The 21,513-nt window shown below is 44.4% G+C and overlaps 1 protein-coding gene across 1 annotated transcript in view; it reads left to right on the top strand.

The window, feature by feature from the left end:
* CENPE (centromere protein E) overlaps positions 1–21,513 on the top strand; it is a 3,008,010-nt gene that overhangs the window by 635,088 nt on the left and 2,351,409 nt on the right. The window lies entirely within an intron of this gene.

Below are 21,513 nucleotides of genomic sequence, written 5' to 3'. Positions count from 1 at the left end.
TCCCCAAAATAAGGGGAAAAGATTTTGCACACTTTAGATGTACACAGGCAATTACGTTATTATTTAAGCAGGACTAAGGATTTTAGGCAGTCTCAGCAGTTGTTTGTTTCATTTGCTTTGAGTTCTCAGGGTAAGCCTGTGTCAAAACAAACTATTTCTAAGTGGATTGGGTTTTGCATTACTTTCTGTTACTCCCATCATGGCAAGGAGATTCCAGCTGGGATTAGGCCTCATTCCACTAGGGCTACTGCAACTTCAACAGCATTTCTAAGGGGGGTGGCAACTAAGGATATTTTGGAGGCAGCTACTTGGAGTTCAGTGCATACTTTCTCTAAGCATTACCACCTTCCTCTCTACTCTAAATCTAGGGCTGGTTTTGCCACTGCTATTTTACAGGGCATGTTGTCAGCTCCTGCTTCTTTGTGCTTTGCCATCCTCCCTTTCCTCTGCTTTGGGATTCTACCCAAGTGTCAGGACTGCAGCAATGTGAGATGAAGAACATAGTACAGTTTTGTACCTACCATAAATGTAGATGTTCAAGATCCACATTGCTGCAGTCCAATTACCTCCCTCCTTCCCTCTGTGTTTAGGGGTGGTTGTGTGGGTGGGATTGTACCTTTCTGCCTTTGTATATATTGTACATATATTTGGTACAGGGGTGTTTGGTGTGTTGTTGTTTTTTGGTTTGGCCTTATCTTTTTAGGGTCTTCTGACATCTGGGGCAAGAAAAGACTGAGGAAATGACGTCGGTCATGCGCATTTGTACCCTGACGTCCTGACGTCAGACTAATGCGCCTTGACCGACGTCAGCCTTATACTTTGGTATTCGGGCCGACTGGGACAGCGGACTACCCAAGTGTCAGGACTGCAGCAATGTGGATCTTCGAACATCTACATTTATGGTAGGTACAAAACTGTACTTTCTTCTTATAAAAACAGAACACCACAGTGATGTGGTATATCAGCAAAGGGGGAGGGGCAATCTTATTCTCTGCGCAGGTTAGCCATGAGCCTCTGGCTTACAGCCACCTCCATGGGTCTACACCTAATTGCACCAGGTCAACACCCTGGCAGACCACCTAAGCAGAAACTTACTGGGCCTCCATGAATGGCAGCTCTACAAGGAAATCTTTCTGCAAATCACTCAGGAGTGGGGGACACCGGAAGTGGATCTGTGTGCCTTGCACCTCAACCACCAGCTGCAAAATTCTGTGTCCGGGAGTATCGCCTCCTAGTGTGAAAGGTGGGTGCCTTGACCTACCCCTGGAACTCCCTCTTTGTGTACTCGTTGCCCCTTATTCCCCAGGTGCTGATCAGAATAAGGGAGGAGTGACCAAAGGCCATCCTCATTGCTCCAGATTGGCCCAGACAGCATTGGTACCCCTTACTGCACAGCTCGACCTTAGTCCCCCAAGCAGCTTACTGTACAGCCTGACCTTACAGCCTTCCAAGCAGCGTCTCCTGATCTCTTGACCCAAGTGAGGGGGAAGATACTGCACCTAGACTTACAGACTCTCAATCTTTCAACATGGCTTATACCTTAAAAGCTAACAAGGAGTGCCTGTTAAGCAAACATATCCTAGACATCATCACAGAGGCCAAAAGGCCCAGCACCAGGGAAATGGAAAAGATTCTGTTCTTGGAGCCAGTCCAAAGGGGCTAGTACCTCCCATACTTCCATCCCTCTTATCTTGGAGTACCTAGCCGAGTTGCTCAATAGTGGTCTCTTGATCCTCTATTAAAATCCATGCCTCAGCAATTTCTGCCCATTACGATTCAGACTTACCTCTCTTCTCCGCTTTTGATTAAGCAATTCCACAGAGGGGCTTCTAATATCAGACCTCTCAGAAGGCCTCCCACGCCACCCTAAGGCCTGAATTAATGTTCTAGAAAAAGTAACCTTACCTCCTTTTGAACCTGCTGATTTTACGGAATTGAAATACCTTTCCTGGAAGACTGCCTTCCTACTAGCTATCACCTTAGCCAGAAGGGTATCAGAACTTTAGGCTCTCATGGCTATTGAGTCCTTCATCATTTTCCATGCAGACAGGGTCTCCCTGAGGACTAGCCCCTCCTTTATGCCCAAGGTGGTATCTGATGTGACCTTCAACCACGCCATATACCTACCCACCTTCTTTCCTAGCCCTCAAAACAAGGGGGGAAATATTTCTACACTAGATAGACATGCACAGACAACTCGGATACTATCTGGACCGTACTAAACCATTCAGGAAAAACAGACCAACTACTTGTCAGCTTTGCCCCTGAGGTAGAGGGGAAGCCCATTTCCAAACAAACTATTTCCAAATGAATATCTCACTGTATCCATTTCTGCCTCAAGAGTAGTTGGGAACCCCCCCCACCACCACCACCAAGTCTATCCATACCAATTCCACTAGGGCAGCCTCCACTTTCACAGCCTTCCTCAGAGGAGTCCCCACCAAGGACATCTTGGAAGCTGCCACCTTGGACCTCTGTCCATACCTTTACAAGGCAATACCACCTACCTCTTTTTTCTACGTTTAGGGCAGGGTTTCCCTCTGCAGGGCCTGCTGACCCATGCCTAGGACTCTAACTTATTTTTCCACCCCTCTCCTCAGCTTTGGGAATTTTCCCACAGGTGATGACTGCAACAGTGAAACATGAAAAGCATAGTACAGTTGTGTCCACTTACCATAAATGTAGATGTTAGTGTATTCACTGTTGCAGTCCTGGTTTCCCTCCCTCCATCCCCCATATAGCATCTTCCCCTAGGGGGGCATAAGCTTCCCACGATGGCTTTTAGCCACCAGGACCACTTTTCTTTATTTCCTTGTGTTTCTGACGGGTTAGAGCAAGAAAAACTGATGTAATGATGTCTGCTGCTTGCATTATAGCACTGACTACCTGACGGATTACAGGCGACGGCAGCCAACGCAAAAAAAAAAAAACATTGACTCTGGTATTCGGGCCAGCTGAAGGCTACCACAGCAGGGATAACCCACAGGTGATGACTGCAGCAGTGAATGCACTCTAACATCTACATTTATGGTATGTGTAACCAACTATACTTTCTGGAGCGAGTTATAAACAGATCCACAGAGTGGAAGAAAGTAAGATGGGAGATGGGCACTTTGGATTTAGATCAGGATGCAGCACAACTGACCTGATGTTTGCAGTGAGATGGATAGTTGAGAAGAATCTAGAGATGTGGAAAGAGTCCAACTGGTCATTCTTAGAGGTGGTGAACGCGGATAACAAGATCCCAAGAAACCTGATTTGGGCAGTATTGTGGTGGTTCAAAGACCCAGAAACATTTGTAGAATCGGTGCAGACTGTGTACTATGACCTAATGACTCTAGTACATATAGTTTTTGATCTAATAGAAGGTTCCCAATGGGAGTGTCTGTGCACCAGGGTTCAGCTCTGAGCCCCCTGCTGTTCATACTGGTGATGGGGACTACATTATCAAGCAGGTTGGAAGGGACAGATCAGCAAAGTTGCTGTCTGCAGATGATGTGGCATTACAGGCAGACTCTGAGCAAGAACTTCGGCGAAGGATAGGGGAATGGAATGCAAACTTGAAGGCACATGGGATGAAACTAAGTACAGATAAGACAGTGGTAATTGCAGTAAATTGGGGAAATCAAACAAAGGTGAGAATTGAGATAGAAGGGAAGATAGTGGAACTGGTTAACGACCTCTAGTATCTGGGAGGTGTGGCTGAGGAGAAGTGTGAATGGAGAGGTCAAGCCTACAATCCAGAGGAGCTACAACCAATTGGCATAGAGTGTCATGTGTGTATTGTGTGACAGAAGAATGGAAAACAAGTTGAAAAGTAAGGTGTACAAAACAGTGGTATGACAAGTACTACTCTATGGCATAGAAACCTGGGTAGTAAAGGCAAAGCAGATGAGAAAGCTAGAGGTGATGGATATGAAGTGCCTGAGAAGTGTGGTAGAATGCACACTGTTGGACAGACTGAGAAATGAGGACATGAGAGCAAAATACCAGAGTAGCTCCAATTGCAGAAAAGGTCAAAGACAACAGATTACTGGGGTTCGGGCACATATGCAGAAAAGCAGAAGACAGTCTGGTGATGTTTTGGGACAGACAGGAAAGTAAGAGAAAACTGGGGGTGTCCAGCAAAGAGGTGGATGGATTGCATGCAAGATTATGTGCAACAGTCAGGCAGTGTTTAAGGCAGGAGTGTGACATTTAATCGATAGGGATGGTGACAGTTAACATGACACCCTGACCCCATGTAGAAAATGGGAAGGGGGGTTGATTTTGATGATTGAAAACTAACCCTTTTATGCCAAAGGGGGTTTCATAGATTACTCTGAATTAGTCTATTCATCTCCCTGTATCCTTTCCAGAACTCAAAAAATAAAGGATGGGGAATTCTGCACACTTGATGTCCGCAGGCAACTCTGGTACTACATCAACAGGCCAAAGTACTTCAGAATTTATCATCAATTGTTCATTTCTTACAATTTTAAAAAAAGGAACCAACTATATCAAAACAGACTATTTCAAAATGATTTACCCATGACACTCTGTTTTGTTCTTTTCAAGTCACTTCCAGGTGAAATTTGAGCCCATTGTACCAGGGCTATGGCTACTTGCTTTTTCGAAAGAAGTAGACTTTAGAAATAGTCCAGAGGCTGCAACTGTTTTTTTTAAACCAAGCACTACAAAATTGACTTATTTAGGGCTATGGCAGGATTTGCTTGAACTCTGCTCCAGAAGCTCCTAAAATTCTGATCATTCTTCTCCCTTTCTAAGTTGTGGTATAAATCCCATGTATAACTTTGGCTGCTGCAACAGTGATCTAATGATGAACAATAGTACTTTTGTGTAAGAAAACTTACCATAATAGCAGCTATTTGAGTAGATCACTAATGCAGTACAAGTGCCCTTACTCCTTGTATTTGACGGGGGGAGTACCTGTTTTTCCCTCTTTGATTACATAGTTTTTGACAGGGCCCTAGCCTCCCTTGGTCAAGAAAGTGCTGACTTTTGGCACCCATATGTCTACTTTATACTGACTTGCTCTTGGGCTCCAATGGATGTGTGTGTGTTATAGAAGGTGCCCTAAAGCTTTGGAAGCTAGCTTGGATGTCTGATCCTTGGCAGTATTTGTCACATAGCTCAGGCTACTGCAACTGTGATCTTTGTGAACATCTACTTTAATAGTATGTTTTACTTATACCACAACACTTTTTTTAAATGACTGTTCTCTGGATTGGCAATTGCTAAACAAGCCTTTTCTAAGTTGAGTGATTGCTTTGTTACTTGCTGTCAAGTGACCAATCACCTATTGGAATGTGCTTTAGAATGCCACTCAGCTTAGTGAGTCTGTGTGTAGTTCTTTAAACATGTCTCTTGCAGATTGAGTTTATAGGTAAGTACAAGGCTAGCTGTGAGAATAACTGGGGTCATATCAGAATATTTGTGGGGACCTGTGGTGAATAAAACTTTTAGGAGCTGCCTCTGTCCATTAGTAGTACAGCAGACAGTTTTGGGGTAAGTTATCCATTCATAGATCCTATTTTTGCCCAAATATGGACGAGTATGAGCTTTGTTTAACATGGATGGCGGAGTCTACAGAGCAGCCAGGTCCTCTACAAGCTGGACCTGTCCCTCAAAACCATTCTGTTGTTGATGCAGAAGAAGTTTAAATCCCTAGGTAGAGCATTTCTGATGCCATTAGACTTGATGTGCAGTAGGTCCTTCAGTATAGTTGGAAGATGCCTTGTTTGCTGCCTGAGATAGGACATCTCTCTGCAGCCTGTATGATGCAGAGTATAGTGGCAGGGCTTTGAGTTGATTCTTGTAGGATATATTGTTTAGGCCTTGTATCTATTTAGCAAGAACTCTTTGGATGTTTCAGCTGTTGCATCTGTCTGGGCAGGTACACATCAAAGGGGACATTATACTCCATGATTGGCATATTGAGGGGTGAGTAAAGGTGGACAGTGATGTCTTACATTTAGAAGTCCTCCTTTTCTTTATAAGCTGCACAGTATTGAAAGACTTTCTTACATTGGTGGACACACTGTTGAAAGTTAGGTACCTGTATACACAGGTTCCCAATCCTGAACACCTGTGTGAGCTCTTAAGAGAGTATTAGCAGTGTGATAGCTCCCCAGGGTAGACAACTTCACAAAGGATATGATGATGCATTTTTCTGGCATTTATTTTCAGTCCTTGAATCTGGCAGCAGTTATTTGTTTGGGATAAGTGATCTAATGACATCAAATACTAAGCTAGGACTGCTCCTGGTTTGCAGTTATCGGCAAGCTTGGTCAACAAAAGCCATTTTGTATTGGCTTTTACTTCAGAGAAGTAGATGCCAAACAAGAGTTCCCAGTACTGAATCTTGGGGGAGCTCCACTGGTGACTAGTCTATTTATGGAGGTAGCTTCTCTTGTTTTGATCTCCTGCATCTCATCTGTGAGCAAGTTGGCAAGCCAGCAGGTGACGTAGGGGGTTATTCCCAGTTTGTTTTTTTATTGTGCTTGAGGTGGGGATTGTCAAAAGCTTTGGCCAGGTTAAGTTGAGCGGTGTTCAGTTTTGCTTTAATCAATTGCTTTAGTTATCTTCTCAAAAAAATCTACCAAGTTGAGTAAGCATGACCTGCCCCTGATGAATATAAACTGAGACAGATTTGTTGTTTGGAAGTTCACTGTGCCTTTATTTATGACTTGTTATGATGAGGCTTTCTATATGGGGCTGGTCAGACTGTGGAAGGTCCTCTCTTATACAGGGGTAATGTCTGTAGCTATTATCTATTCTGTTAATGCCAAATGTGTATGGAGGCTAAGGCTGAACTTTTTTTTTTTGTTTTTGGAAAGAGGATGGCTAAATTGTGCTTCTTGTTTAACGTGTATCCAGGGATATCATCGTGACTCTCTGCAGTGTTTTTGGCCTTTGATAGTACTTGCAGGATTTTTTCTTTTGTGAAAGCTGGTGTCAAGTCAATTTCAGTTGTATCTTGGGCATAGATGGGGGGAGAGGTTTGGGTTGGGTTAAAGTTAAGGATGAATTCATCATCCAGAAGGTTTGCAGTAGCTTCAGTTACAGTGTGGATAACGTATTTCTCAGCTCACAACATTGCTGATGTTCATCGTGTTACACTGCTGCAGTCATTACACTTGGGTTATCCTGCCGTCAGGCGGTCCCGCAGTCGGCCAGAGTTCCAAAGTCTTGGTCTGGCGTCTGTTGCTGTCGCTTCTTCCCCGACGTCAGTGCGCCAGGGGTATATAAGATGCATCCGACGCCATTTTCTTCAGTCTTTCTTGCCGCACGGTGCCCGAAGCAAAAGCAGTTCGCAAGTGCTGATCGGCCGACTCCTGAGATTTTCAAAGTCGAATTTCAGATCCGAAGTCTTCAATACAGCTAAGTATCTCGTTGGGGAAACTTTTCTTGCCTCAGACCGATGTCAGAAAAAGTTAATAATTGTATTTTTTGTGGGAAGCAAAAACCTCATAAGGACTTCCACTCTTACTGTATTCCATGCCTAGGCCCTGATCACGACGTCACTAGTCTGTTTTGTGCTAGATTTAACAAACGCACTATAAAACGACGTTTTGATTTTGCTTTGCACTACTTTGGCAGAAGGTTCAATTATACAATGCCGTCGGAACAAAAGACGACTGCAATTCTTAAAAAATGCAAAGCCAAGGATAAAGACAGGCATCCAAGGTCCAAAACAGACGACGAAGCCTCTTCTAGGCCAGTCGCCGGTCCGCGGCTCTCAGTGAGGCGCTTTCGTAGCCGCTGACACCCGCTACCTCAGAGCCACAGGCCGCCTCCGACTCCCATGTGGAGACAACTAGGCCTCTGGAAACTCAAGGTATTGGGCCTACGGAAAATAATCCCTCAGATGGGTCCGGAGCCGCTGAGCAGGCATCGGCTTCTGAGGGTGTTTTCAGACCTTCACAACTTACCATTAAAGCAACAGACAAGACAAGAACACCATTAAAGACAAAGAAGCAAGTACAGCATTCTCCTGGACAGTCCTCCATGCCTAAGAAACAGATGCTCAAAATGGCCGAAGACCTCATTACTCTAATCAGGGGTTCCCACCCCCCTCCTGAGAAAAGGCCTAGGTAGGATACAGACTATGATTCCTCTGATCAGGTTTCCATTTCCTCTGATTCCTCTTCAGACCAGGGATACTCTCTACCCCCTTATGAGGACTCTGATGCTGAAGAATCTATCCCTTCAGCCCCTCCTCCTGAGGATTACTCTTTTGGGGAAACTTTACATACCATGAGGGAGCATTTCCATTGGGAAAGTCAGGATTATTCAGAATCCTAGAAAAGGCTCAGGGACTTCCTTTTATTGCCTCAGCACAGGCCCCTTGCTATTCCGCCTGTGTTAGATATTGTGGATGATGTGTTCTCTGAATCCAGCTTAGCTCCTTATTCTTTGCCTGCTGCACCAGCCAAGCCAGATAGGTATTAGAGTCCCTGACTCTCAAGTTTCTTTATAAAAACCCATCTGCTGACCCAGAAACCATTTTCCAGGGTCCCAAAGGGGTTAAGGCTTCCATTGCAAAAAATCCAGTCCCCTCTGACAGAGATTCCAGAGCATTGGATAGATGGGGGAAGAACGTTTACACTTCTGCAACTTTAGCCGTAAGGGCTTTAAATTGCCAGTTTCACATGCTTAGGCACCAACAATATTTAATGGCTCAGTTAAAACAGAAAATGCTTGCAAGCTCAGAAGCCCTGACTATAAAGAAATGCAGGATTTATTGCATGCAGTTGAACAGGTGGGAAATCATACTCTGCAGTGTGGTTTTGATTCTTTAGAGGCCTCTTGTAGAGCCGCAGTTACAGGTTCTGTGATTCGAAGACATGCTTGATTAAAAGAAGAGTTTACCTGATCATGTTGAGGCAAAATTATTGGATGCTCCTTTACAGCATGATACCTTGTTTGGTGTTAAGGCAGAAGAGGTGTTAAAGAAAATGGAGGATAAAGCTAAATCTATGCAAACAGTCAAAGATTTCTTACAGGTACATCCACCTCGATTTAGCAGAAATTGGCCTACAAAGAATTGGTCCTTTCCAGTGTCAGACAGGCCAGAGAGAGGCAGATACAGACGCCCAAGAGGCATATCTCAACCCTAAGGCTCAAGTCTCAACCTTACAGGAAACAGTCCCAATGACTTCCCCCTTCGTATGCCAAGCACTTCCCTTTTGGCAGCCCCCTTAGGGGGGAAACTAGCACTTTTTTCTCAAAATTGGCAAACCATCACCCAAGACAAATGGGTTCTGAATATTGTCTCAAGGTTACAGGTTCCACTTTCACACTTTACCAAGGCTAAAAGGAATGCCAAACCGGTCACAAAATCAATGGGCAGAGGCTCAAAAGCAAATTTCAGCCCTCATGGACATGAGAGCTATTCAGAAAGTACCACAACAGGAACAAGGACAAGGATTTTACTCAAGACTCTTCCTGGTCCCCAGAAAGGACAAAGCCTGGAGACCCATACTGGACCTTTCAACTCTAAATACATACCTGGATGTTCTGAAATTCAAAATGTTGACACTACTGCAGCTTCTTCCCATGCTGGCAAGAAGGCTTGGCTTGTTACTTTGGACCTCAAAGAGGCATACCTGCATGTCCCTTTCAGACAAAATTGCAGAAGATACCTCAGATTCAAAGCTGGAAAAAATGCACTACCAATTCTCTGCACTTCCCTTTGGCTTATCATACTGCGCCCAGGGTCTTTACCACCAAGTGCCTGGCACCAGTAATTGCATTTTGCAGACAAAAAGGAATTCAAATATATCCATACCTGTATGACTGCCTCATTCAAGCAGAGAGAAAGGACATTCTTCTAAAACATCTGGCATTTGTAAAAAGGTTGCTAATTGCTGTAGGGTACACAGTAAACGAAAAGAAGTCAAAACTAGTGCTCTCACAACAGATAATAGTCCTGGGTGCCAGCTTAAATACAACGGCCCAGATGGCTTATCTCACGTCAGACAAACAAGGACAACTGACTCAATATTTTCAATTACTGGCAAAAAAGTCCCATCTCCCTGCAAGAAATATTCTGCAGGCCCTGGGATTCATGGCATCCTGCATACTACTAATTCCATATGCCAGACTGCATATGAGGAAATTACAGTGGCACCTAAAAAGTGTTTGGACTCAACACTCTCACAGTTTAGAAGCAGTAATACCAGTAATTTCCTGCCTGCAACAGGAGTTTTGATGGTGGGCACAGGCATGTCACCTCAACAAGGGTCAGCCTTTCACTCTACCCACAGCCAGGCAGACTCTAACAACAGATGCTTCGGATTACGCCTGGGGAGCATACATGGCAGGAAAATGTATTCAGGGCAAGTAGACCACAGACCAAATGCATCTTCACATCAATCAAAAAGAGATGTTGGCTGTTCAAAATGCCCTAACTGCCTTCAAGGACCTCCTGCATCCAGGACAATTATTATTGAAGACAGACACCACAGTAATGTGGTACATAAAACAAGCAAGGGGGTACTCATTCTTATCCCCTATGCAGGCAAGCAATGACCTTGTGGAACACAGCTCTAACTTATCAAGTTCATCTGCAAGCACAATTCCTGCCAGGAAAGAAAAATACTCTGGTAAACGATCTAAGCAGAAATATCATGGACCCTCACGAATGGAAATTGAATCCACAAATCTTCAGCATAGTAACACAAACATGGGGATGCCCAGACATAGATCTTTTTGCCTCCCCACTGAATTGCCAACTACAAAAATTCTGCACAAGGACTTACCACACACAAGCATGGAAAGTGGATGCTCTTTCGTTCAGCTGGAAAAGTCTAAAAGCTTATGCCTTCCCACCACTGCCTCTCCTTTCAAAGATGCTCCTAAAAGCCAGACAAGAAAAACCACAGATGATCCTGATTGCTCCAGATTGGCCACACCAGCACTGGTACCCAATCTTAAAGAACTTCGCTCAAAGCCCACCATGGATTTTGCCTCAAATTTCACACCTTCTGACTCAACAAAACAATCTGATCCTGCACGGTCAGCTCAAAACCCTAAATCTGGCTGCATGGCAGATTCATTAGTCAAACAGGCAACACCTCTTTCTAAAGCTGTTATGGATGTCATTTTGGAGGCCAGGAGGCCGAGCACCAGGAAATCTTACTCAGAAAAATGGAAGAGATCCTGTGCCTGGAACCAGGCTCAAAGCCTTGACCCTCTTGTCCCAAACATTCCTCAGATTTTACAATACGTAACTGAGATGCTGGGCAAAAGCCTATCCTTCTCATCAATTAAGATACACGCCTCTGCCATTTCAGCACATTGCAACATGGATCCTCCTTTATTCTCTCATCCCTTGCTAAAGCAGTACCTCAGAGGGGCTAAAAACATAAGACCGCCCCGGAGAGCACTAACACCAACTTGGGACCTCAATTTTTTTTTTGGAAAAACTGACCTTGCCACCTTTTGAGCCTGCCAATACAGCCAATCTAAAATTTTTATCATGGAAAACAGCTCTGCTCCTGACAGTAACTTCAGCATGAAGAGTCTCAGAGCTACAGGCATTAATGGCAGTGGAACCTTTTATAATTTTTCATCAGGGCAGGGTTTCTTTAAGGACATACCCTACCTTTATGCCAAAGGTGGTATCTAGTGTGGCTATTAACCAAACCATCCATTTCATAAATTCATAGATTCATAGATTAGTACTAAGCTAACTGCCCTTGCGAGCCATTTTAAGCCTAGCCAATTATCTCTTGTGAGACTCAAACCCTGCACCTTGTGTTTGCAAGGCAAACACCTTAACCATTAGGCCACCCTCCCAACTTTTTATCCAAACCCCCAGAATAAAGGGGAGAAACTTCTGCACGTGGACATACACAGGCAGCTACGCTTCTACTTGGACAAAACAAAAGCTTTCAGGAAAACTGAGCAACTGTTTGTTGCATATGCTGCAGGATCACAGGGCAAGGCCATCTCAAAGCAGACTATTTCCAAATGGATAGTACACTGTATTCGTTACTGCTACACACAGCATGGAAAATCGGTCCCTAATAATATTAGGCCACATTCTACCAGAGCAACAGCCACTTCAGCAGCCTTTCTCAGAGGAGTACCAACCAAGGAAATTTTGGAGGCTGCAACTTGGAGTTTAGTGCACACCTTTGCCAAGCATTACCACTTGCCTCTTTACTCTAAATCCAGAGCAGGATTTGCCACTGCAGTCCTGCAGGGCCTCATAGCCAATCCTAACTCTTTATAGACCAGCCACCCAACCTTAGCTTTGGGATTCTACCCAAGTGTAATGACAGCAGCAGTGTAACACGATGAACATAGTACAGTTTTGTACCTACCATAAATGTAGATGTTAGAGTGTTCACACTGCTGCAGTCCAGGTTACCCTCCCTCCATCCCCTCTGTCCTAGCTGGACTTCTCTATACTTTTCTATCCTATACAACCTTTGTGGTGTATTTGCTTGTAACTGAAGGTATTGTTTTTATTTTTTATATATCTTTTATTAGCAATATGTATTGCCTACCTATTTGGGGGCACCTGACATCTGGGGCAAGAAAAACTGAAGAAAATGGCGTCAGATGCATCTTATATACCCCTGGCGCACTGACGTCAGGGAAGAAGCGACAGCAACCGACGCCGGACCAAGACCTTGGAGCTCTGGCCGACTGCGGGGACCGCCTGACGGCAGGATAACCCATGTGTAATGACTGCAACAGTGTGTACACTCTAACATCTACATTTATGGTAGGTACAAAACTGTACTTTTTGTGCTTCTGAGATTACAAACATAACAGCCTTGATTGTCTTTGGTCTTGATGGCTATTTCAGCCTGAAAACAACCCACACTGGGGCCAGAGTAAAGTTGAGCACTTTCGTCCCGTTTATAACAGAACTTCTTCAGAACTAAAGAAAATTACAACCATTACCTTTTGTAAAACATCAATTATGACATAATTTCCTCAATTAATACTTAATGTAAAGTGAGAAAAGAAGTATAAATGTATATGCATACGTCTACCTAACCTTATAAATAAAAACATAAAAAGACTATTGCTTGTCCCTATCTTTCAAAAAGATGTGTATATATGTTACAACTCATTAGTTATAAACATAATTTAAATGACTTTTCACAGAAATCTTATTTATACCTGGGCTTGTATCCGCCATTAAAAAGATCTGCTATTTTAACTCGATATTTTCTAAAAAGTGATTAAAAGAACCAATGAATTTGTCCCTATTCATTTTTTCAACTACGAAGAAAGTGAATTTCTTAAAATTTGAACACTTCACTGAGTGCTTAGCTAAAGCATTGCTTAGGTCCTTTTTTAAATGGCTAACACGTGCTCTCTAACTCTGATTCCATTTTCTTATAGTTTTACCTATATAAAAATTCTCACAACTGGAGCACACTGCAAGATGCGCAAGCCCCTCACTTTGGCAGTTATATCGTCCCTTTGCTATTAGAGTATAATTCAGTTGCTTAAAATGAGGACTATGTACTCCCATCATAAACCTACACTAAGTGCAATTAGTACATGGAAATGTACCAAAATGGGTAAAATTCTTTTCCGGTCCACTCTCCAATAGTTCCTTCAAGTTTTTTTTTTTTTTTTTGTTTATAAATCTCTGCTGGACTCCCACTACCTTACTCAGATGTTCTTCGTGTTTCACTGTTGTAGTCATCACATTTGGGATATCTGCCTGCAGGCAGCCCTCAGCCGGCCTGAATACCAGATTGTTGGGATTTCTGTGTCTGATGTCGCTTCTTCCATGACGTCAGGTCATTAGGGGTATAAAACATGCAGCCAACGCCATTACATCAGTCTTTCTTGCTATGTGGTGCCCGAAGCAGAAGCAGTTCGCAAGTGCCGGTCGGCCGACTCCTGAAATTTTTGTTTTCGAGTTTCAGACCTGAAGTCTTCAAAAAGAAAAGTACCCTGTTTGGGATCCTTTTTTCTTGCTCTAACCGATGTCAGAAAAAATTAATAATTGTCTTGCCTGTGGAAAGCAAATACCTCCATAGAGATTTTCATTCTTACTGCATCACCTGTTTATGCCCAGACCACGATGTCCCTCGCTAGAACTGTTAGTCAGCTGGCTATTTTTGTAGCTAAATACTTTCGTTCTCGATCTCTGTACTCCGAAATGGCTTCGTTAAGCCATCTGACTACCGATCTTCCAAAAAAAGTAAGGAAAAAGACAGAGACAGACTGCATAGGTCCAAAACTGCCAACGACGATTCTGTTAAACTAAGATAGTTGCCAGTCCGTCGGTACTCAATCAGTTGCTTTTGCAGCCCCTGATACCCGCTTCTAAAGATTCGCAGGCCTCTAGTGAGAACCATTTGGATTGTATGCCGTGAGATGCTTCTTCGACTATGGAACCTGCGGATGCCTCTACCTTGGCTGGGTCCAGAACCGCTGTGCCGGCCCTGTCTTCTGAGGGTGTATTCATGCCTACCGATTTTCATATTAAACCGACTACTTCATTTCAAGCCAAAAATACAGAATTCCTCAGGCCTAAAGTTCACACTACGCCTAGAAAACGGATGACCAAGGTGCATTCTCAGGCCCACATGCCTCAAAAACCAATGATTAGAATGGCTGAAGATCTTATTACCTAAATTAGGGGAAGCCTTCCCTCTGAGACCTAGAACTGATTTTCCTTCTGATCCGGAATCTGATATCTCTGTTCCTTCTGACTACCTGGATTTACCCTTATCTACCTATGAGGAATCTGATGCAGCGGAGTCCATTCCCTCTGCTTCCCCTCTAGAAGATTTTTCTTTTGGTGAAACCTTGCATACCCTTAGGGAGCATTTCCGCTAGCAAAGCCAGGATTATTCTCAGTCCAAAGAGAGTTGGGGAATTTTTAAACCTGCCTCAGCACAGGCCTCTAGCTATCCCTCCTGTTCTGGAGAATGTAGATGTTTTCTTTGAATCCAGCCTTACCCCGGATACTTTGCCCCAGCTCCCAAGAAACCTGACAGGGACTATAGAGTACCTGAATCTCACAAATTCCTCTTCAAGAATCCTACTGCTAATCCAGGGACTATTTCCCAAGGACCAAAAGGCATTAAAGCTACTACTGCCATAAATCCTACCCCTTCTGACAGAGATTCTAGGGCTTTAGACAGATGGTGTAAGAAGGTATACACTTCTGCTACTCTGGCCATTAGGGCTTTAAATTGCCAGTTTCATATGTTAAAAGTTTCAGCAGCATATTATTTGGCTAATTAAACATAAAATTATGTTGATTCCTGACTGTGCTGAACACAAAGATTTACAAGAGTTAATGCATTCTGCTGACCAAGTTGGTAAACATACTGTGCAGTGTGGTTTTGATGCATTAGAAGCATCTTGCAGGGCTGCTGTCACTGGGTCTGTACGTAGAAGGCATGCTTGGCTTAAGCAACAAAACTTGCCAGATCATGTAAAAGCAAAATTACTGGATGCACCCTTAAACCAAGAGCACTTTTTTGGCAATAAAGCAGAAGTCGTCCTCAAAAAGATGGAGGAAAAAGCTAAATCTATGCAAACTGTTAATGATTTCTTACATGTACAGCCACCTAGATTCAGTAGGCATTGGCCTTCAAAGAACTGATTGTTTCCAGTCCCTTCCAGGCCTTCTCAGTCCAAACCCAGGGGCAGCAGACCACCAAGACTTCAGTCTCAGACTGTGCACAGATCAAAGCAGTGGAGGGCTCCCACGTCCAAAGCAGGGAGTAGTAAGCCACCCCGTATGGTAAAATTGCACAATTACTCATCCTCAACTCCTCCAAGCCTTGCTCAACTACTTGCAACTTGAGGAGGAAAGCTCGCCCTGCATGCAAAAAACTGGGAATACATTACCCAAGACAAATGGGTTTTAAACAGTTTCCCTAGGATACAGATTCCACTTCCACTCACTCCCAACCCTAAGTGGATGGCCAGAACTCCCCGCAAACCAGTGGGCAGAGGCCCAAAAACAAGATGTTCATAGTGTTACCCTGTTGCAGTCATCACACTTGGGTTATCCTGTCGTCAGGCGGTCCCGCATTTGGCCGGAATTCCAAAGTCTTGGTCCGGCGTCGGTTGCTGTCGCTTCTTCCCTGACGTCAGTGTGCCAGGGGTATATATAATGCATCCGACGCCATTTTCTTCCATCTTTCTTGCTGCGCAGTGCCTGAAGCAGAAGCAGTTCGCAAGTGCCAGTCGGCCGACTCCTGAGATTTTCGAAGTCGAATTTCAGATCCGAAGTCTTCAATAAAGCTAAGTACCCCGTTGGGGAAACTTTTCTTGCCTCAGACCGATGTCAGAAAAAGTTACCAATTGTATTTCTTGTGGGAAGCAGATACCTCATAAGGATCTTCATTCTTGCTGCATACCTTGCCTAGGCCCAGACCACAACGTCACTGGTTGTCGTTTTTGTGCTAGGTTTAATAAGCGTACTATTAAAAGACGCTTTGACTTAGCATGACACTACTTTGGTAGAAAATTTAACTACACTATGCCGTCGGAGCAACCGACTACGGGCGTGCACAAAAAACGCAAGGATAAGGACAGGCAGCCTAGACCCAAGCCAGACTCCGAGGCCTCGGCTGGTCTGGTCACCGGTTCACCGATCTTCAGTGAGGCTCCGACGCAGCCCCTGACTACCGAAGATCTGGAACCCGAGACCGCTTCGGAGCTTTTGTCGGAAAGTACTAGGCCGACGCAGCCATTTTGTTTAGCCCCTACCGACGACACTGCTGATAGAGATGTCGGTACTGCAGAAACACCTTCGGTTTCTGAAGGCGTCTTCAGACAGACAACGCTCACCATAAAAACGTTTCCTAAGACTAAGATTCCTATTTAAAACGACTGCACTTCAGTCTCCAGTTCAAGGCCCCATGCCTAAGAAGCAGATGCTCAAAATGGCTGAAGAGTTGATCTCTTTAATCAGGGGTTCCCAACCCTCACCCGACAGAAGGCCTAGACAAGAGGAAGATTATGCCTCCTCTGAACAAGTGTCTATTTCCTCAGGCTCCTCTGAGGACCAAGATTACTCCTTCTCCCCTTATGAAGATTCTGATGCTGAGGATTCTATTCCCTCAGCTTCTCCTCCTGAAGACTACTCCTTTGGGGAAACTTTACACACTGAGGGAACATTTTCACTGGGAAGGTCAGGACTACTCTGACTCAAAGAAAAGGCTCAGAGTTTCCTTTACTCCCCCAGCACAGACCATTTGCCATCCCCCCAGTTTTAGACATTGTGGATGATATTTACTTAGAATCCAATTTGAATCCAGATTCTTTGCCTCCTGCTCCAGCCAAACCTGACAGATACTATAGAGTGCCTGATTCCCACAAATTCCTTTATAAAAGCCCTGTTGCTGATCCAGAGACCATCTCCCAGGGTCCCAAAGGGGCTAAGGCTTCTATGGCAAAAAATCCTGTACCCTCTGAAAGGGACTCCAGAGCACTAGACAGGTGGGTGAAAAAGGTTTACACCTCAGCCACTCTAGCTATGAGGGCACTAAATTACCAATTCCACATGCTAAAATATCAGCAATTTCTAATGTCTCAGTTAAAACAAAAAATGAGCACACTCCCTCAGCAGTCTGAATTGAAAGAAATGCAGGATCTCTTGCATGCAACTGAACAGGTGGGCAAACATACTTTACAATGTGGGTTTGATTCTTTGGAGGCTTCCTGCAGAGCAGCTGTCACTGGGTTTGTTATACGTAGGCATGCTTGGTTAAAGGAACAAACTCTGCTTGATCATGTTAAAGCAAAGCTTCTAGATGCTCCCTTACAACAGGATGTTCTTTTTGTAGTTAAAGCAGAAGAAGTCTTAAAGAAAATGGAGGATAAGGCAAAATCTATGTAGACAGTCAAAGATTTTATACAGGTACAGCCCCCTCGCTTCAGCAGAAATTGGCCAACAAAATATTTGTCCTTTCCAGCTACTGACAGACCACAGAGGGGTAAATACAGGCGTCCAAGAGGCAGATGACAACCACAGGCCCAGTACAAACCTCGACAATAGGGCACTGCAACACAGAAGGGAGGCGAAGACAGGTCCCAGACTACCAGAAAGCAAACTCAATGATTTGCACCTCATCTGGCCAAAGAACTGTATCTTGACAGCCCCCTTGGGAGGAAAACTCGCACTTTTTTCAGACAACTGGCACATTGTCACAAAGGACAAATGGGTCCTAGACATAATTTCACGAGGATACAGATTCCACTTTCACACCTTGCCAATGAAAAGAGGAATGCCAAACCTGCCACAAAATCAATGGGCAGAGGCACAAAAACAAATTACAGCTCTCATGGACATGAGCGCCATTGAACTGGTACCTACTCAAGAGCAAGGCCAAGGATTTTACTCAAGACTCTTTCTAGTTCCCAGAAAGGACAATGCCTGGAGACCAATTCTGGACCTTTCAGTTTTAAACACCTTCTTACAAGTACCCAAATTCAAGATGCTAACACTACAGCAGCTTCTTCCCATGTTGGGCAAGAAAGCATGGCTAGTAACGTTGGACCTCAAGGAGGCATGCCTGCATGTCCCTATCAAAGTTGCAGAAGATACCTCCGCTTCATTGCAGGTTCAACCCATTACCAATTCTCTGCACTGCCCTTTGGCTTATCTACTGCGCCCAGGGTCTTCACAAAATGCCTGGCACCAGTAATTGCATACTGCAGACAAAGAGGAATTCAAATATACCCATACCTGGATGACTGCCTCATCCAAGCAGAAAGCAAGGACATCCTCTTACAACATCTGGCTTTTGTAAAACATCTTCTAAGTTGCCTGGGGTACACAGTAAACAAAAAGAAATCAAAACTACTATCCTCACAAAATATGACATTCCTGGGTGCCAGCTTGAATACAACGGCCCAGAAGGCCTACCTGATGCCAGACAACAACTACAACTGACTCAAAATTCTGCAGGCCTTGGGCTTCATGGCATGTTGCATACTACTAATACCATTTGCAAAGCTGCATATGAGGAAATTACAGTGGTAACTAAAAAGCATATGGTCTCAACACAGCCACAGCTTGGACACAACAATAGCTCTCATTCCCTGCCTACAACAGGAGTTTCTATGGTGGTCACAGGCATGTCACCTCAACAAGGGTCAGCCTTTCACCTTGCCCCCAGCCAGGCAAACTATGACAACAGATGCATCGGACTACGCATGGGGGGCACACATGGCAGGACAGTGCGTTCAAGGCATATGGACTGCAGACCAAAGGAATCTGCACATCAATCAAAAAGAGATGCTAGCTGTACAGAATGCTCTGACAGCCTTCAAGAATCTATTACATCCAGGACAACTTACAATAAGGACGGACAACACCACAGTAATGTGGTACATAAACAAACAAGGGGGTACACACTCCTACCCTCTATGCAGGCAAGCAATGACCTACCTTATCTTACCAAGTTCAGTTACAAGCTCAGTTCCTGCCAGGAACAAAGAACACATTGGCAGATGACCTCAGTAGAAACATCATGGATCCCCACGAGTGGAAACTGGATCCACAAGTATTTACGATGATAACTCAAAAATGGGACCTTCCAGACATGGACCTGTTTGCCAGTCCTCAAAACTATCAACTAACAAAATTTTGTACAAGGACACTGCACCATCAAGCTTGGAAAGTGGACGCACTCTCATTCAGTTGGAAAAACCTGACAGTATATGCATTCCCTCCATTGCCTCTCCTCACAAAGGTGCTTCTGAAAGTCAGAAAGGAGAGACCACGACTGATACTCCTAGCCCCAGACTGGCCACGCCGGCACTGGTACCCACTATTGAGGAATATGGCCCAGGGCCCACCTTGGATTTTACCACAAATTGCCCATTTGCTCACACAGCAAAACAATCAGATTCTTCACAGCCAGCTCAAACCCTTAAATCTGGCTGCATGGCAGATCACCTAAGCATCCAGCCAGCTCCTCTTTCCCAAGCAGTTATGGATGTTATTCTGGAAGCTAGGAGGCCCAGCACCAGGAAGGCCTATTCAGATAAATGGAAAAGGTTTTGCGCCTGGAACCAAGCTAAAGGCCAAAACAACCTTCAGCCTCACATGCCTCAGATTCTTCAGTATTTAACTGAGATGTTGCACAAAGGACTTTCTTTTTCTTCCATTAAATCCATGCATCAGCTATTTCAGCCCACTACAACACGGATCCACCCTTATTTTTGCATCCACTTCTAAGGCAGTTTCTCAGAGGGGCAAAAAACATTAGGCCCCCCAGGAGAGCACCCACACCAACATGGGACCTCAATTTTGTTCTGGAAAAACTTGCGCTACCTCCCTTTGAACCAGCTTTCTCTGCAGGTCTACAGTTTCTATCATGGAAGACTGCCCTGCTGCTAGCAATAACTTCATCTAGAAGAGTCTCAGAGCTGCAGGCACTAATGGCAGTGGAACCTTTCCTCATTTTCCATCAAGACAGAGTTTCTCTACGAACTAATCCTTCCTTCATGCCTAAGGTGGTTTCCAGTGTGGCTTTAAATCAAACCATCCACTTACCCACCTTCTTCCCAAATCCACAGAACAAAGGAGAACGACTCCTGCATTCCTTGGACATTCACAGGCAACTTCGTTACTACTTGGAATAAACTAATGCTTTCAGAAAATCTGACCAGCTCTTTGTATCCTATGCTGCAGCTTCACAAGGGAAGGCTATATCAAAACAAACCATTTCCAAATAGGACATTGCATTCGTTTTTGCTATATCCATCATGGAAAACCAGTTCCTGCTACCATTAGGCCCCACTCTTCCAGGGCAACAGCTACATCTACAGCCTTCTTCAGGGGGGTTCCAACCAAGGAGATTTTGGAAGCTGCAACTTGGAGTTCAGTACACACATTTACCAAACACGATCACTTACCTCTTTACTCTAAGACTAGAGCTGGCTTCGCCACTGCAGTTCTACAGGGCCTTCTAGCCTCCTCTAACCCTCTAAAACTCCTCCACCCATCCTTAGCTTTGGGATTCTACGCAAGTGTGATGACTGCAGCAGGGTAACACGATGAACATAGTACAGTTTTGTACCTACCATAAATGTAGATGTTAGAGTGTACACCCTGCTGCAGTCCAGGTTACCCTCCCTCCATCCTCTCAGATCTAACTGGCTAAATCTCTACAATGCCTTCCTGATGTATTTGCTTATAGCTGGAGGGATTTTGTGTTTGTGCAAAAATTACTTAATTTGGTACTGATTACTGACCACCTTTTTGGGGGCACCTGACATCTGGGGCAAGAAAAACTGAAGAAAATGGCGTCGGATGCATTATATATACCCCTGGCTCACTGACGTCAGGGAAGAAGTGACAGCAACCGATGCCGGACCAAGACTTTGGAATTCCGGCCGACTGTGGGACCGCCTGACGACAGGATAACCCAAGTGTGATAACTGCAGCAGGGTGTACACTCGAACATTTACATTTATGGTAGGTACAAAACTGTACTTTTTCTCTCTCCTCAGCATCAAGGCTATTCAACCTGTCCCAGCAGAACAAAGGGGACA

Source organism: Protopterus annectens, chromosome 2.part1 (genome assembly GCF_019279795.1).
Source record: "Protopterus annectens isolate FY-2018-M chromosome 2.part1, PAN1.0, whole genome shotgun sequence".
Classification (NCBI taxonomy): Eukaryota; Metazoa; Chordata; order Ceratodontiformes; family Protopteridae; genus Protopterus; species Protopterus annectens.
The sequence above is the reverse complement of the archived record's forward strand: the minus strand, read 5'-3'. Positions and strand labels throughout refer to the sequence as shown.